This window comes from Brachyistius frenatus, unplaced genomic scaffold (genome assembly GCF_029030835.1).
Source record: "Brachyistius frenatus isolate BFR_SWC_R1_liver_20210118 unplaced genomic scaffold, ASM2903083v1 Contig_12, whole genome shotgun sequence".
In the NCBI taxonomy this organism is placed as follows: domain Eukaryota; kingdom Metazoa; phylum Chordata; class Actinopteri; family Embiotocidae; genus Brachyistius; species Brachyistius frenatus.
Window position 1 is genome coordinate 1,605,112 of NW_027210611.1, and position 15,213 is coordinate 1,620,324.

A 15,213-nucleotide genomic window follows, 5' to 3' on the forward strand; every position below is an offset into this window, starting at 1 on the left:
CCAACAAGCAGTTAGCTTAGCTTAGCAAGAAAAGTAAAAACCGAGGGAAACAGACAGTATATGTCGAAAGATTAAAAAACAAATCTGTAGAGTCTCCCCTGGTTGCCTCAAGCTAATAAGAATACTGCAATAAATTACTACCTCTGACCAAGAAATGGCATACATCTCCATAAATCTGCAACATGTTGTTTTTACTCAAAGTTAACAAATGTGTGTAAAAATGAATGACTTTATCAGTGATCGTTGGACAGAGGCAGGCTTGCTTCTTCACTCTGTTTCTTTATGCTAGGCTAAGCTATTTACTGAAGGAAAAATATCAAATATCCATTTGCTCGTCAACAAAGCAAATGCGGGTATTTCCAAAAAATTTGAACTTTTCTTTTAAGATGATAAATTGTCTTCAGGAGCACTTTGCCGTATGATTTTTTTTTAATTTTTTTTTGTAGGGTTTCACTGTGTATCTTCAGGTCTTGTATGAATAGAGAGAGAACAGTTAGGACTTCACTTCTCACTGGGAATATGTATGAATTTGCAAGGCAAGTTCTCTGTTGTTTTCCCTTATATACCACATATACATCCTGAGTAGGCCTGTAACTTTTGTTGCCTGTGAATTTCAAGTAATGCTTTCTTACAGCTCTTGGTGATTTAGTGTTGTCCTAAATAAAGCAATGAAATAATCTGGTATATCTGGGAGGTAACATTTGGGGCAGAGAGATTCAGTTTAAATAAGTGAGATGTCCACCGGTCCTCCCTGCTGCCTGCAGAGAAATGGAGGGGGACAAAGCAGCCTATCTGGCTCTGAATTAATCAACTGCAGCTCACTGGTCAGTGAACTGTAGCTTATTAGCTTAAACTTCTGGGGAAAGAAATGAGACAGCAGACACAGAGAGGAAGAATGGAAATTGATTAGAGAGCTAATTTAGTCAAAACACGTGAGTGCATAGTAATGATTATTCTTGGGTTTGTCTTTCTTTAAATTGTTATTATTCAGCACATAGAAAGAATTTGCAAATGTACAATCTAAATTCAAGAGGATCATTCTGATACAGAGGCCAGGGAACTTGAAATAATCTGGGAGCTACTAAAACACTTCTGCAAATAATTAAAATTAAGAAAGTAAGTGTGCGTCAGTCATCTAAAGCTACTTCTCTGAAAAGAAACCACAACAGAAGCCATTGCATATGAGCAATCAGCTGTCTGTAAAGATTAGTACCCTGCAGGCATGCACAATTCAAAAGATAGATGATTAAAGTTCTATAGTTAATGAGAAACATCCATATAGAGTAAAGCTGAAATAGTGGTAAAATATTCAAATCAGAGTTTCAGATGCAAAGTTGTACTGTACCTCTCACTTTCTGAAAATACTCCCTCTTTCACTCCTTTCACTACTCCCTGCAGGTGTAGAGTTGCACGACGATAATTTTCACATCTATAAAATGTGGTATACTGCCAGCTGTGGGATTGTGGGATTGAGCAGTATAGATGCCATTCACACTATTTCACAATCAGCAAAAAAGGAGCAAACCACTGAGTGCACCTCTGAGTTCTACTGTTCATTTTCATGCAACTTTTATCAGAATTACATTTGATCAAGTACTCCCTAATGATTAAGTGCATAATTACACAGTAACCAAGTTCAATTAACTGAGATAATAATCAGTTCTGATTTGATTATATAACATCATACGCATTAATACTAAACAGCTGCTTTATGTGGGTGTGAGCATGCTATAACTTTTTGTTTGACATAAAAAACTAAAATAGACTTTTCAGAAAATGGTGGCTTGACTATTATTAATTAAGTGTAAGCAGGTAGATTATTATCAGTTAATGCAAATCTGTATTTTGAATGATCCATTTACATCTACTGTATTGAGCATTATGAGAGAGAAGATACTCAAATATCACAAAGTAGGAGAAAAATAGTTCACATCCATTGATTGACGTTAGGACGGAGTAATAAAATATGCCATGGTTCTTTATGTTTTGCACCCCTCTCTTTGTCATCTCTTTTACCCAGCTCCATCCTGCACCCCTCTGTCCTTAAAGGAATGTGTAGATATGACTGATAAAGGAGGAGGTGAGTTGAGCAAGCAGAGGAGGGAGAGCTTAAACTGCTCCTTGTAATAAGCAGAGCCGTAAAACTGTGTCAGAAAAATGTTGCCTCCTCGTTCTTCTTCTCTCCCCTCCCTTTATTCTTTATGGGTCTGTAACCGCATTTGTTACTCGTTTGATGGGCTGGGGGAGCCGTCCGGGCCCTGGAGTACAAGATATTATTCTTCGCTCGCCCCCTCGCTCCTCAGCCCTCCCAAAATAACAGCCTCCAGCCTACTGTTTAAAGTCTCTCACCGGAGGGAGTGAGGGGGAGGAGAGCAGAAAGGGTGAGAGGAGGGGAGCTAGGAGAGGAGCAGAGAGAGGCTGAAAGATGTCTCCATAGCTCTCCTCTGAGGAGATCAAAGTGGACTATTCCTTCAACCCCGTGGCATCATAATGGTTTCGTGGAGTCAGAGTGAGAGCCCTCGCTGCTCAAGATGTTGTAACATGGATGATTAGTGACAGTGTAACACTTTGAACATTCTCTGTACAAAGGGAGAACCCAGCTGAGCGAGAGGCTTTAAACTTTTTTGGGGGGGGACCAGAGGGAAATATGGGGGTTCCTTGGCCACCAGAGAGCATTAAGGAGTTAAATGTAAAAAGATATCACGTTCATTTTCCCCCTTTTTTATATGCGTCACAGGAATAAAGGACAACAAATAGAGTGTGGGAGGCAGCGTGCATGCCTGTCATACTTTCCCTTATTAGAAAAGGGAAGTCTGGGACATGTTTTTCAATGTCTCACTGACACCATTTGTCCCGGGAAGTGCAGTTATTTGAAACACACATTCACTGTATGTCTAAATGTTTAATCTGTAATTGAAATGATTTCTCTAGATCGAGACTTTACTGACAGTGATTGGTGTAGAACTTTCTGGGACCTCTGAGTGGGACTCATTTCTACACATTTTAAGATATTTAGAGGTGGGTAAAGTAGCCAATTTCTGTGCTCAGGTAAAAGTACTGTTACTTTATAATAAAAAAGTAAATGGAAGTAAAAAAAACTCAAAGCATTGAGAGGTATTAACTGAACTTAAACTGCATTAGTTAAAACAACAACAACAAACCATTATGCATAATATTTTACATATTATGATCATATAATCTTAAATTAGAGTGTGGTATTGTAACAACACGTCTTTTATAAACAAAATTTTTTTTATTATTATTTTGCAACGTAGAGGATTTTGATGTTCTGTCATGAATTGTTTATGGAATACATAAGTTAACTATAGTCATCATAATGGTAACAATAATTTGTGTAATTACAACAATGTTTTGTTTGGTAACAAAAAATAAATGATATGTTTATCATTTCTGGTAAATCTAGTTAGAACATGATCTTGTTACAACGTGAAAAGGGTATTGCTGGTATCTTTTTAATAGTCAGAACACTGTAGTGTCCTCCAAAAATGTACTTTAAGAGGAAAGGTTATGCTGTCTAAAAACGAAATTAATCTGATGTGCAAGAATAGAGCAAAGCAAATTCAAAAAAATGCTCACACAGTGTCAGTCCAAGTAGTGCCTGCTGTGTGACTTTGTGCAGAGGCTTGTGAAAGTCTCCAAATTCCCAGGTTGTGACTAAGGGAGCATGCTTTTTTAATGATTACTCGCAGAGAGCCTTATATAGCAAAAACAACACAAGCTGGTCTTACTAATTTATAAGGCAACTGCATCGCTGTACATTGAACAGATAGTTCTTGACAACATTCAGTTATTGTTGGAGTGTTTGATTATGGACACAAACTAGTCCAATTTGGCTTTTGAATTCAAAATGTAAATTTTTTTTATAGTGGAAATAGTTAGAAATCCAACACCTGAAATATGAAAACTACTTGAGAAAAATATATATGTACAAGTTGCTGTTAATTCTGATAAGGAAGCGATGCTTTTCCTTTATTCACACTGTTCGTCCTTGTACATCCTTCTCTCAACAAACCCTTTTCTTACCTCACGTTACCACATTATCACTCACAGAGAGTCGTGAGGGGATCACAGTTTACTGACAGGAAAAATCGAACAGTAATTAGAGAAACCGAAACAAAAAGTGTACAGATTTATGCATTGCACACAATTATGCAGCTTTTTCTTGTGGCAGTGAAAGTGATTATTCTGGCCAGGAAGTTTGAAGAGGTCACTTACGCATTCACAAAACACACATCACTAGTTTTCCGATCTCGCTTAGTCTCTTTAGTTCTGAGAACTCACTCCAGTTATATCTTCAATATATATATATATATATATATATATATATATATATATATATTAATGCTGGTTCAAATGACTGTGTATGTCCCCAGAAGAACACAAAGAAAAATGTATTATACAGATTTCAAGTTGACACTAATCCTTGTCTTGCAAAGAGCCATATTTCCTAATCATACTCACTTACTGAGGTTAACCTGCTGAAAACCGGTGGGGAAAACGGCAGTTAGTTTTCTCATCATGTTAACATTTAGTGATTTTGGATCATTAATATGTTTTACATTTGAAGTATTCAACAAGTTACCAAACAACAAAATAAGAAAATAAACAATACAATATGTATATTGAGTTGCACAGGCTGAAATGTCTTGCTAATGTAAAAAAATGGATGCAATCAACTCCAAAGCTTTTCCATTTCAGCACAAAAACATGCCCAGTATGTGTCTGTGCTGCAGACAGATACAGTTACTGCAAGGCTTACGATACAGGCTATGTAATCCACTTATCTTAAGTGGGCTTTGCCTGCCTCACCTGCCCGGCTTTTAAGATGAACAGGAAAGAGGAAGGGAAGGAAACGTTCACCTGGCCTCAGGCAGCCATGACAGAATGAACCACTGCACTCTGCTCCACAGCACATGAAGGGCACTCAGATGTATTATCGCATGTTGGATCACTTCACAGGTGAAGGTGTTTTGGTGGTCGCTTTATGGTTGCAAAGTACAATGCCGGATGTTGTGATATCGTCTTTTGCGTGACGCACAGTTATAACGTGTGTGTGTGTGTGTGTGTGTGTGTGTGTGTGTGTGTGTGTGTGTGTGTGTGTGTGTGTGTGTGTGTGTGTGTGTGTGTGCGTGTGCGTGTGCGTGTGCGTGCGTTTAAAACATCTACTTGAGTGAATTTCTCTTTTTCAAGCCCTGCCTGACACTTTTCATTTAGTCTAAAAATATTCAAAATATTCCCCTAAAACATAAACAGTTTTAAAATAAGACAAAAAAAATGAGCCTTTTAAGGCTCAGAATAGACGTGTCTCTTTCCGTGTGTCTTTCATGTTAGAGGAAGTGCAAAACAATCATATTGTTACATTGTTACATTTCCTTCTCTTGCTGTGAAAGCCTCACATTGATCTTTATGAGGTCACAGACAGTCCTTTGGGCTCCCTGTAGATTCTGGTAACACCATATTTATAAATAAGTATAGTTTGTATTATTTGTGTCTTTTTATAATACAGTGATGCTTACAGGCACTCATAGACCCTCGCTATTTAAAAATAAAGTTAAAGAACAAAAGGAGAATGACTTCCTGCTACCAAAAAGATACCCTGAATTTCATAGCATGAGAACAGAAAATCAATAAATTGTATATTATTGCAAGATACAGTAATTATAAGAATTATATATTTGCAAATATACTTTATTTGACCAGTCAAGACACGGTAACTCTTTGTGATATGCATTTTAATGAAGGTGTTTATTCAGTATAATACAATGTGTAGTTCCCTGCTCAAAACCTGGATTCTTAACACAAATTCTGGTATTTAAGAATAGAAAAATAATAATAGTAAAAAAAAGGATAGTTCAGTTTTCCAGTTTTAACATAACTACACTCCTTATGAAAAGTGTATATGCTAAATTAATGTTTTAGCATTTGAAATATGATGGTTCATATGTTAAATGTTGAAAACTTGGTATCGGTATCATACCGTAAATATAATAAACATTTTGATAAGTTACTTAAAAAATAATCTTAAGCATACCTTTGGGATATCTGTGCGACAGTCTCCTGTATGTTATCAGCAAACATTATACACAAATATAGACTAAGATTATCTGTTATTAGCCTGCCAACATAAAACAACAACAAAGACAATAAAACAAAAAAATTATTCAAAATGCACAAATCAATATATTATATTAATAATGTAGAAAAATAAACTTGTGGCGATCAATACTTAAAGAATTATGGTTTGACCCCATTCTATGCTTTGCAGAGCATTTTACAATCTTTCAGTCCTTTGTTTTGGTTTGACGGCCCACAAATGAATTGGTTCTCTCGCAGCTCTGAGCCATTTTCAGCCACAGGAGGCAGCTCTTTTCTGCAAGAAAGCTCTGATAAACTCACTGAACTCCACCTGTCCAGCACCAAACACATAATATACTGTATGATAGTTGTGTTTACATCTTGTTATAATATCCCTAAATGGGAAAACAGTCTCTTAAATCACCTTTACACTTTAAGAAAGGTGTCTTTGGTTAATAGGTACCCACACTGACTGCAAAGCTTTGGCTGCAGTTATGCCACCATTGCTCATAAAAGAAGATAGTAATTTTTCAAACAGCCACACTTAAAGCATACAGTATAAGCTTTCAATGTGAATAAACAGCCAATGCCATGATGTCGGTTGAGGAGTCTCATCCAGCAATGTACTGCTGCCACTCAATCAGGTGACTAAAGACACACATGAGAAACCAAATAGAACCTGTTTTTTTTTTTATTGTCTTGTAAAAATCATTGGCCTTTAAATAGCTGTGCAGCAGGACTGTGTAAAAACATATCTGAAAACCAGGGGGAGTAAAACTGACAAGGGCAAGAGAGGAGAGACAGAGACAGAAGAGAGCAAAAGATACATAATGCATCAGGGATGTCACAATGTTGAGTCATGTACTTAAACTTGGCAGCAAGAGGTGAGCAATGTGCTGGGCTCAGATGAGGATAGAATAGAGGGGGGGGGGGGAACTAGATTATCTCTTAACAGTCACTGGCCAATCATCCAGGGGGAGAAAAACAGCATTCCTTTCCTGCAGCTGGGATTAATGAACTGACAAACTCTGTTAGAGGCACCTGCAAGGGGCAACCACAGATAATGGCACTAGAGAAAGACAGGAGGTTAAATAGTCTGCAATTCCCATCAGCACAAATAGCAGTTGACCTTTTTGTCTTGAACACATAATACGTGATCGAGATAGTGGAGAAACAGACAAAATTCCTGCGGTCCATATCACTGTGTGTAATATCCATAATATTGTGGAAAGTCCGCACATTTAAATGCTCATTTTGTTCCTTAATCCTGTCGGTGGTGTCCTCGAATGATTACCTACCACCTCCTACCCCCACGCTGTTGTAGAGCCCAGCTGTTGCTGCTTCTGCTGGCCCATTTGGAGGTAATCAGGTACAGGCCAGAAGGCACACATCCTCTCCCTGATTAACACTTCTCAAATTCTAACACAGCTCTCAACTCCTCCTCTTTTTGAATATTCGATCACAGACCTCAGATCTGCTCACCTTCTGACAGATGAATAACCCTGTTGTTGACATGGAAAACAGCTCCATCTTTGCAGCCCAGCTGTGGACTCTCTCTCTCTCTCTGCCTCTCTTGTGCCTTTGAAGAGAGAAAATAATGTGTCCTCCAAGTCTACCCCACAACTCTATTACAACTGATGGGTTTCCATGGCATATTTGTTTATTTTACCAAGCCAGCAGTGGAAGCGTTCTCCTTTTTTGTAATCAGCTGAGTTTCTGAAAGGTTCCTGGCCTCGGGTTTTCTACCTGTAGTGGAATTTGGACCATTCATACGCTCCATTACCAGCGCTGTCAGGCCCAGCGAAGTCAAGGCACAACACGGAGATTAATCCCTGACTGCCTGTTACAGGACATTTGGTGTAGACATTTTTGTTTGGCCAGAATAGTTTGAAGAGAGGGGGAAAAAGTCCCTTGAAGGGAACATTGTCCAATTAAGTTTTCCCCTCTGATCTTAGAGTAAATGAGCCAGAATCTACAATGTTTCATTTTGAAAATCAAGAGCTTTTTAAAGGTACCCAGTGGACGCTTTAACCACGAGTGATTCTGTATGAGGAAACGTATAAATGAGTGTGTCCTCCTTTTGTTTGTATGTTCTGATCTACTTCTATGCGGATTCACACGTGCGCACTAATAATTCCCCATTTATAGTCTCCTGCTATTCCACTGATTGACAATTTGTGGCGGTAACACATACACAAAACATATTGTAGCAATGTGGCAGCTGAACACAAAAGTATACAATGCAGGTTTTATAATATTTCAAAAATCCTACTTTCTAAATGTTTTATGAGGAATAATATATGTTGTTGTTGTTGTTGTTGTTGTTTTTTTAAAATAGTGATAAGAATCAGCTCTGATGTGGTGAATAAGTAAGAACAAGTACTTTATTGCAGAACCAGACTTATAAATGTTAACAACCAGCTAACATGTTAACCAGGTTATTTATCCAGAAGCTTCCAACGTTGGTTCTGTAGATTCTACTTAATATTTACACTTATGCATCAATCTTAAATTTGATATCAAAATATTTGTATATGTGTTTCACAGTGTTTATTTTCGTGATTTACTGTGAAACACATGGTAATGATCCCATACTGTATACTTTACCTGGATACTTCCTGTTATGCTTTTACTAATGTTTTGTTAACAAGTAACAACAATTACGTACACTGTATAGTACTTCCCAAGTTTGAATATTTGTCTGCTTGTGTGTAAATATGTCCTAATTTCAAAATAAAAGTCACAAATATCATTTAATTCATTGAGTAATAAAAGTATTATTATTTTTTTTATTTAACTGTCATTACAGTGAAATGTATCATAAGTCATTCTTAATAACAAAGTTGTTACCCTCTTATTTCCTAAGCTTTTGTTTTCTTCTCGGCTTGTTGTGTCTTTTGTGTTTGTTAATAAAAGAAAGCATCACTGAGGACATTTTTACATTTAAAATTGACACAATATAATTTTTACAATGTCATTCAAAACATAGTACTGCCCTATTTCATATAGCATAATGAAAAGCCTGGTAATTTTGTGTGGCGCCTAAAAAACTCACATTGTTTGAGTCACATGTGCATGACTTATGGAGTATGTGGTAATCGCTCTGTGTGTGTTTGTGTGATTGTGTTATTCGGATGCAGCCTGCAGACACAGGAGAAGGCATTGTGGTTAAATAATCAGAGACTGCGGGGGTCTCTTCCCTTCTTGACTCAGGCTGTGAAGTTTACAACCTTTCCATCCTCCTTTTATTTATCAGTTATTCTCTTTTGATACATTGAACATGCCTGACCACATTTCCCTCCTTTGACATCCTTCTTTTCATTCAATCCCAAACATGGTCTTTTGTGGCAAGGCACCCCACTGCCAAATCTACTTAGAAGTTCCTTTGAAGTTTGGTCCCCTCTTTCTTTGCTTTATTAACCCTGGATCAAGGGTGAGCACATTTCTAACTTCATAGTTGTCTCACAAACTTGCACAGCTACTGACTCAAATTATCATCATAGGTGACAACCACAGACAATGACTACCTTTCCTTCCTATTGTTAATATTTGTTCCAACAATGTGACACCCTGACTGTACATGTGACAGACAAAATTAAATAAAAATGAATAGCCTTTTCTGAAATCCCATCTGCAGGATTTGATTACAAGGGATTGTTTGGCCATAGTTCTATTTGTAGTTTGGCATGGCATGAAAAGGAAGGGACCTAAATTCATCCTGGACTGATTGGCAGATGCATCTGCTTCGACACCATTCATCTTGGGTGAGCGAACTTTTGTTGCGTGAACTCTACTGTATGTCCCCTAGCCATAAAGGAACACAAATTTATTATAAAAGAGGATTTTCTTTTAATGTAAATGCATGTATCTGTATGCATCCAAAAATAAGGATTTCTAAGACTAAAATACTGGCTTAAGTTTGTTGCCCAGTTTTTAACGTTACCTGGGCAACATTTTCTCGAACACAGCACCACCCGTTTGGACACCGGGGGAGCTCCTGTAATGAAAGCACACGCATTGTAATTTCACGTACAGGTGTTAGCATGTGGTGGAGGTTAGTTACCAGCTCCAAAAGTGTGGCCACCTGGCACAAATGAGTTCCCCTGAGAAGATTTACAAACCCCTCATCTTAAACCTCGCCCCCTTAACCAAACTCTCTCTCTCTCTCTCTCTCTCTCTCTCTCTCTCTCTCTCTCTCTCTCTCTCTCTCTCTCTCTCTCTCTCTCTTAAGTTACTTTGCAACCTCTTTTCCTAATTCTAAACTCTTACTTCTCCAAATGACTCCCCGTGCATATATGAGAAAAGTATTCGGACTACTGCAGCTTTAAAAATTGGAGAGTGTAAAAGTGACAAACTGGGTGTGCAAGATGAGCTCTGCCAATATTTGTCTAATGGGGTAGAGGATTAAATCTGCCAATATCTTGCAAAGCTACTTAAGTTTCCTGGTCCTCTTTATCATATTTGTCCTCAACATTCTTGCCAAAGCCTGGGATTAAATGGAAAATCAACATCGTTTTAAATCAGTGGGCAGAGGGGCAGAGAGGCAGAGATCTTGTTCCACGAGATATTTACATTTCATTTAAAATTCTGATCATGCATTAACACCAGTGCAAACTGTGTTAATTCTTTATTATCTTGTAGAGAAGTCAAAGACTCATCATCTGGCAGCGAGTGACGATCCAGTTTTACCGTGAAGAAAACTAGAATAATTTATGAATTAATGGTTTTTAATGAATGAAACGCCTTGAAAAAAATTAAATGTGAGTTTAATTTTTATATGAATGATTTGTTTACTTTCTTGTTGTTCCCAAAAATCCTTGCTTAACTTTCCCTTTAAGGGATAAATAGAAATAATTAGAAGTGCATTGAAAACAAGGAGTCTTTCTTTGTGCGAAGTGAGCCACAGAGAGGCAGAGAACGAGAGCAGGAGAGGCCGATTTTTTTTACACTTTCTGCACAATTTCCTCTCTATTTCCTCCCCGAAGACCCTTGTCTGCAGAATGTGCAGAGTATGCTTTCCATGGACAGGCTATGAAACCTGCCAGAACTAAAAAATATGAAAAAAAAGGAAGAGAGAGAGAGAGAGAGAGAGAGAGAGAGAGGGAGAAACACTTCTCCTCCCTCCTGCACTGCAATAGAGAAAGCTGGAGTTATTATCCAGAAAACCTCACCGCCTTGTTTTTTCACTTTTTATCCCGGAGTTCCCGGAACACAGAGCTACTATTATAACCAGAATACTTGGACCGCACACCGGTTACCAACTCTGACGTTGGGAGAAAAGGAAAATCAAATGCTCCTCACTGCAAAGTGCGTTGGCCTTTATTTCTGTCCTGAATCGCGCCTAATTGGTGTTCATGTGAGACAGCCAATAGTAGACTGGGGCTGAGGTTCAACTGTGGGTAGAAATATTAGAACAGTGGGACAAAGTTCCCAGCCTGCCCCTTTTTAAGCATCTCAAACATATGTCTTTGTTTCAGCTAATGACAGTGACAAGGCTGTTATTAGCTGGTACACTGCAAAAAAAATATCCATGTGAATTTAATGTGGCATTAGCCTTAAAGTCCTAATTTACTCTAAAGACCAATCATGAATTTTTTTAACCATCCAAATAAATAATTATATCTGTGTTTCTCTACTGATCATGTTCCATGATATAGGACTGCTTTTCAACATTGTTTACAATATTACTGATATAAAAAAAATTTAAAAAATTAAACATTCTATATTGTGGGGACACTATTGTGTTTGCATTTAGACAATGAACGGTTCCTTGAAAACACTCTTCATTGTTGAAATGTTACAGAAATGTATTGAAACGAACATGGTTTTGTTCCTCTAGGGAAGTGATATTTTTGAGATACAGAAAATTGCATCCTAAAAATATCTGAAAAAAAAAATTACAAATGAAGATAAACCTATCACAGATTTCAGTGTGCCAATGTTGACCTTTTTTTTTAAAGTTTAATAAGATTTAATAGGACAGAATATGTAACAAATTGATTTGATTTCCTATTGTGTATATTTTTCATCTTAATTATAGTTTCATATTATCTGACCTTTCAAAATTAAAATGCCAAATTTTTCATCAAAAGTTTTGGACAACATTTTTTTCTTGCTGAAATCTCACAAAAAAGCATTAATGTGCGCTATGTGGTCTGCTTCTGTTACGAAAAATAGTTCTTTATTCAATCCTTTAAAGACCATTGCCCTCTCATACAAACAAATCTGATTATTACACACTTTTTTGTGCAAAGATTCTATGTATAATAATTAAATACACAACACTTCTCCTACACACAAAGTCCTTGTTGTTATAACGTGATTTCTAAACATGTTTACCCTTGTTACAATCAGTGAAATAATATTTGTATTCACCCAAACATCTAACAGCCTTGGTCTTCTATCAGTAAGATATCAATTCCTTTTGGTCCATTTAGAGGAACAAGAAAGGTAAACATCAACAAACCATCCCAACAAGGACACACGTTTTCACCCACTGATGACTGAGTTTGAGATATTTTCTTTAAAGCCATGGTCAATGACAACTGTCAGCTCAGTGTTTTTACCCACACAGAGCTGCATCCCAGGACAGCTGGTGAGAAACGACTGCAGTTAGTGGCCATTTGTTGACAAGTTGAAGCAGAAGTCCAATGGTCAGATAGTGCACCTTCTGATATACATTGGGAGAACCTGTGAAGCAATGCTTTGTACAATGGGTGTTAGAGCAGAGGAAGTTAGAGTCAAAGAAGGAAGGATGCCCTCTTAAAAACCAGGAAATGAGACTCCAGGATGCCAACTGCTCACCCCGAGCTCTGCTCACTCTACGGTGTCTATTTAACCTTCTGTCGTGACAACACACCTAATTTCAACACGTCAGACACACTAACGAAACACATTTAGTCATGAGAAAATAGGTTCTTAAGATAATGAATTCTCAGACTAGACAAGGGTGCTTCATGTGTTTCAATCAGTGAGCTTCAAGTTATGACAGGTCTCTTTTTATTTGTATCATATTTGTTTCTCAGACAACATGACATAACCTCTGTTTGCCACCTCCCTTGTAGTGAGTCATCAACCGTTGCTGACACCAGCTGTCAATAAAAGACAACTTCATATGCTCTTAAATCACACTTCGATGCAAATTGTAAGGCAGTTAAGTAATAGCCTCGTGCGATGTAGTTTAATACACACAAATACACACACACACACACACACACACACACACACACACACACACACACACACACACACACACACACACACAGACACACACTTCATGACAGAAATCAGCCCTGGATATTTGAACAGTGGGAGGATGGAGGAGCAAGGCCAAGGGCTGGGAAAAGAGAGAGGAAGGAAAGGGGAGATGGGTAGATAGACGGAGTCATTAAGATAGCTTGGGTGTCAATGTAATTCATCAAGCATGATAAGGCCGTGGCCCGCTGCCAAAGAGCAAGGTGTGGCACTTTCCCTCACCAATCATTGTCACTGGTAGCATCCCTCACAGCAAGTTTGTTGTTCTTACTCTTGCTATTAATACCAATATTGATGAGCCTTAAATGAGAAAGAACAGCTGGCATATCAGGGTCACTCACTGTCTGATAATATATACTAATGAAGTTCATTACAATAGTTCCCTCTACTTTTAAATGACCCTTAAATTTAATCTGATTTGCAGGGAAAATTCTAAGTTTTTGTCACCCAGTGCAGCACAAACCCTCTGGAGTCTGGGTAAAGATAAATTCCTTTTTATCTCTGTTCAGTAGAATAATAAAAAAAAAATGTGCTGTATTTTCTCAGCAGGAGCTAAACACAAAATTTGACAATTTGAGTATAAAGCAAGCTACCAAGAACAAAGAGTATATGAAGAATGACAGAGGTGCCAATAATTTTCAACAATTCAACAATTTTTTTTGTTTTAACTAAATAGGATATATACATTTTATGTTTTAAACACTATTGATTCACTTTTCAAAGCGGTTTGACATTTCTATTTCCACTCCTCTTGTTTCTCAGGTAGTGATGCAACCCATGCACGGAATGAATATTGTCTCCGCACGTTAAGTCTCCCCCCATGACTGGAATTTTTGGAAACCTATTTGGCTTCATTACACCTGGAGCAAAATTTTCAGTTGCACAATCTGTCAAGCTACACAAACACAGCCAAACCCACCCAAAAACAAATCAGTCGTACTCCTTAGCAGCTTCTACAAAGATGTAGCTAAACTGAGAAGAGGGCTTGCTGTGTTTTTCCTCTTTAAATTAGCCAGAAAATGGTGTGCATCACTATGAGTACTCTCTCCCCAGGCAATGATTGATGGATTCATCAGCCAGGTTGTCTCCTGATGATGTGGCTTTATCTAAACCCCAATTTGCCAGTTTGACTCAGTAGCAAACCACAGCTGATTGATCTCTTGCACAATATTTTCTCTCTCGCTTTAATCATCCATTTGCCTTCGTTCTCTCTCACCAGCTCGCTCCACCTCCGCTCCCATCAAGCACCACATGACCAAGGTGCGCTGCTTCCCGAGAGGCCCGGCTCACAACAAGCCATGTACAGTGAAAAGTCACACAAATGTTCATTCATACATTCAATCACTAAACACCATCAAACAGGGTTTCTGTTTCCATCGGCATTGAGGCAAACACAACCAGTCCTGTTCTGCAATGAAAAGCAGCCTGTGACCGAAATTCAAGGTGCTAAAGCGCTGTTCCAATGTGTTGAAGGTGAGATTCTCTCTGAAGGTTTTTATCAACGTGGCGCAATTGAAACTCAGGAATTTTTCAATTTTCAACACCTTCGAGATAAAGTTTGGAAAATATTTCATATTATTTGTAATGCATTGATGAAAGAGAGTACTATGCTGTTCTGCAGGAGGGTGCTGAGGAGAGGAGGGGTGGCTGAACTGAGGGTCCAAAAGTTAAGCCAAGGCCTCCTGCCGCATTTAGGAGGTGTGAAGAGCTGTCCAGGTCTCACTGTTCTGCATCAGTCCCCTGAGCAATAAGAGAGGCAGTGTGGTGACCAGCTTACCTTACTGCACAAAGGATGTCCTGTGTTTTTCATGCACACTCCACACACTGAACCACACAGTGAAACACAAGACCCCTAAAGCTTTT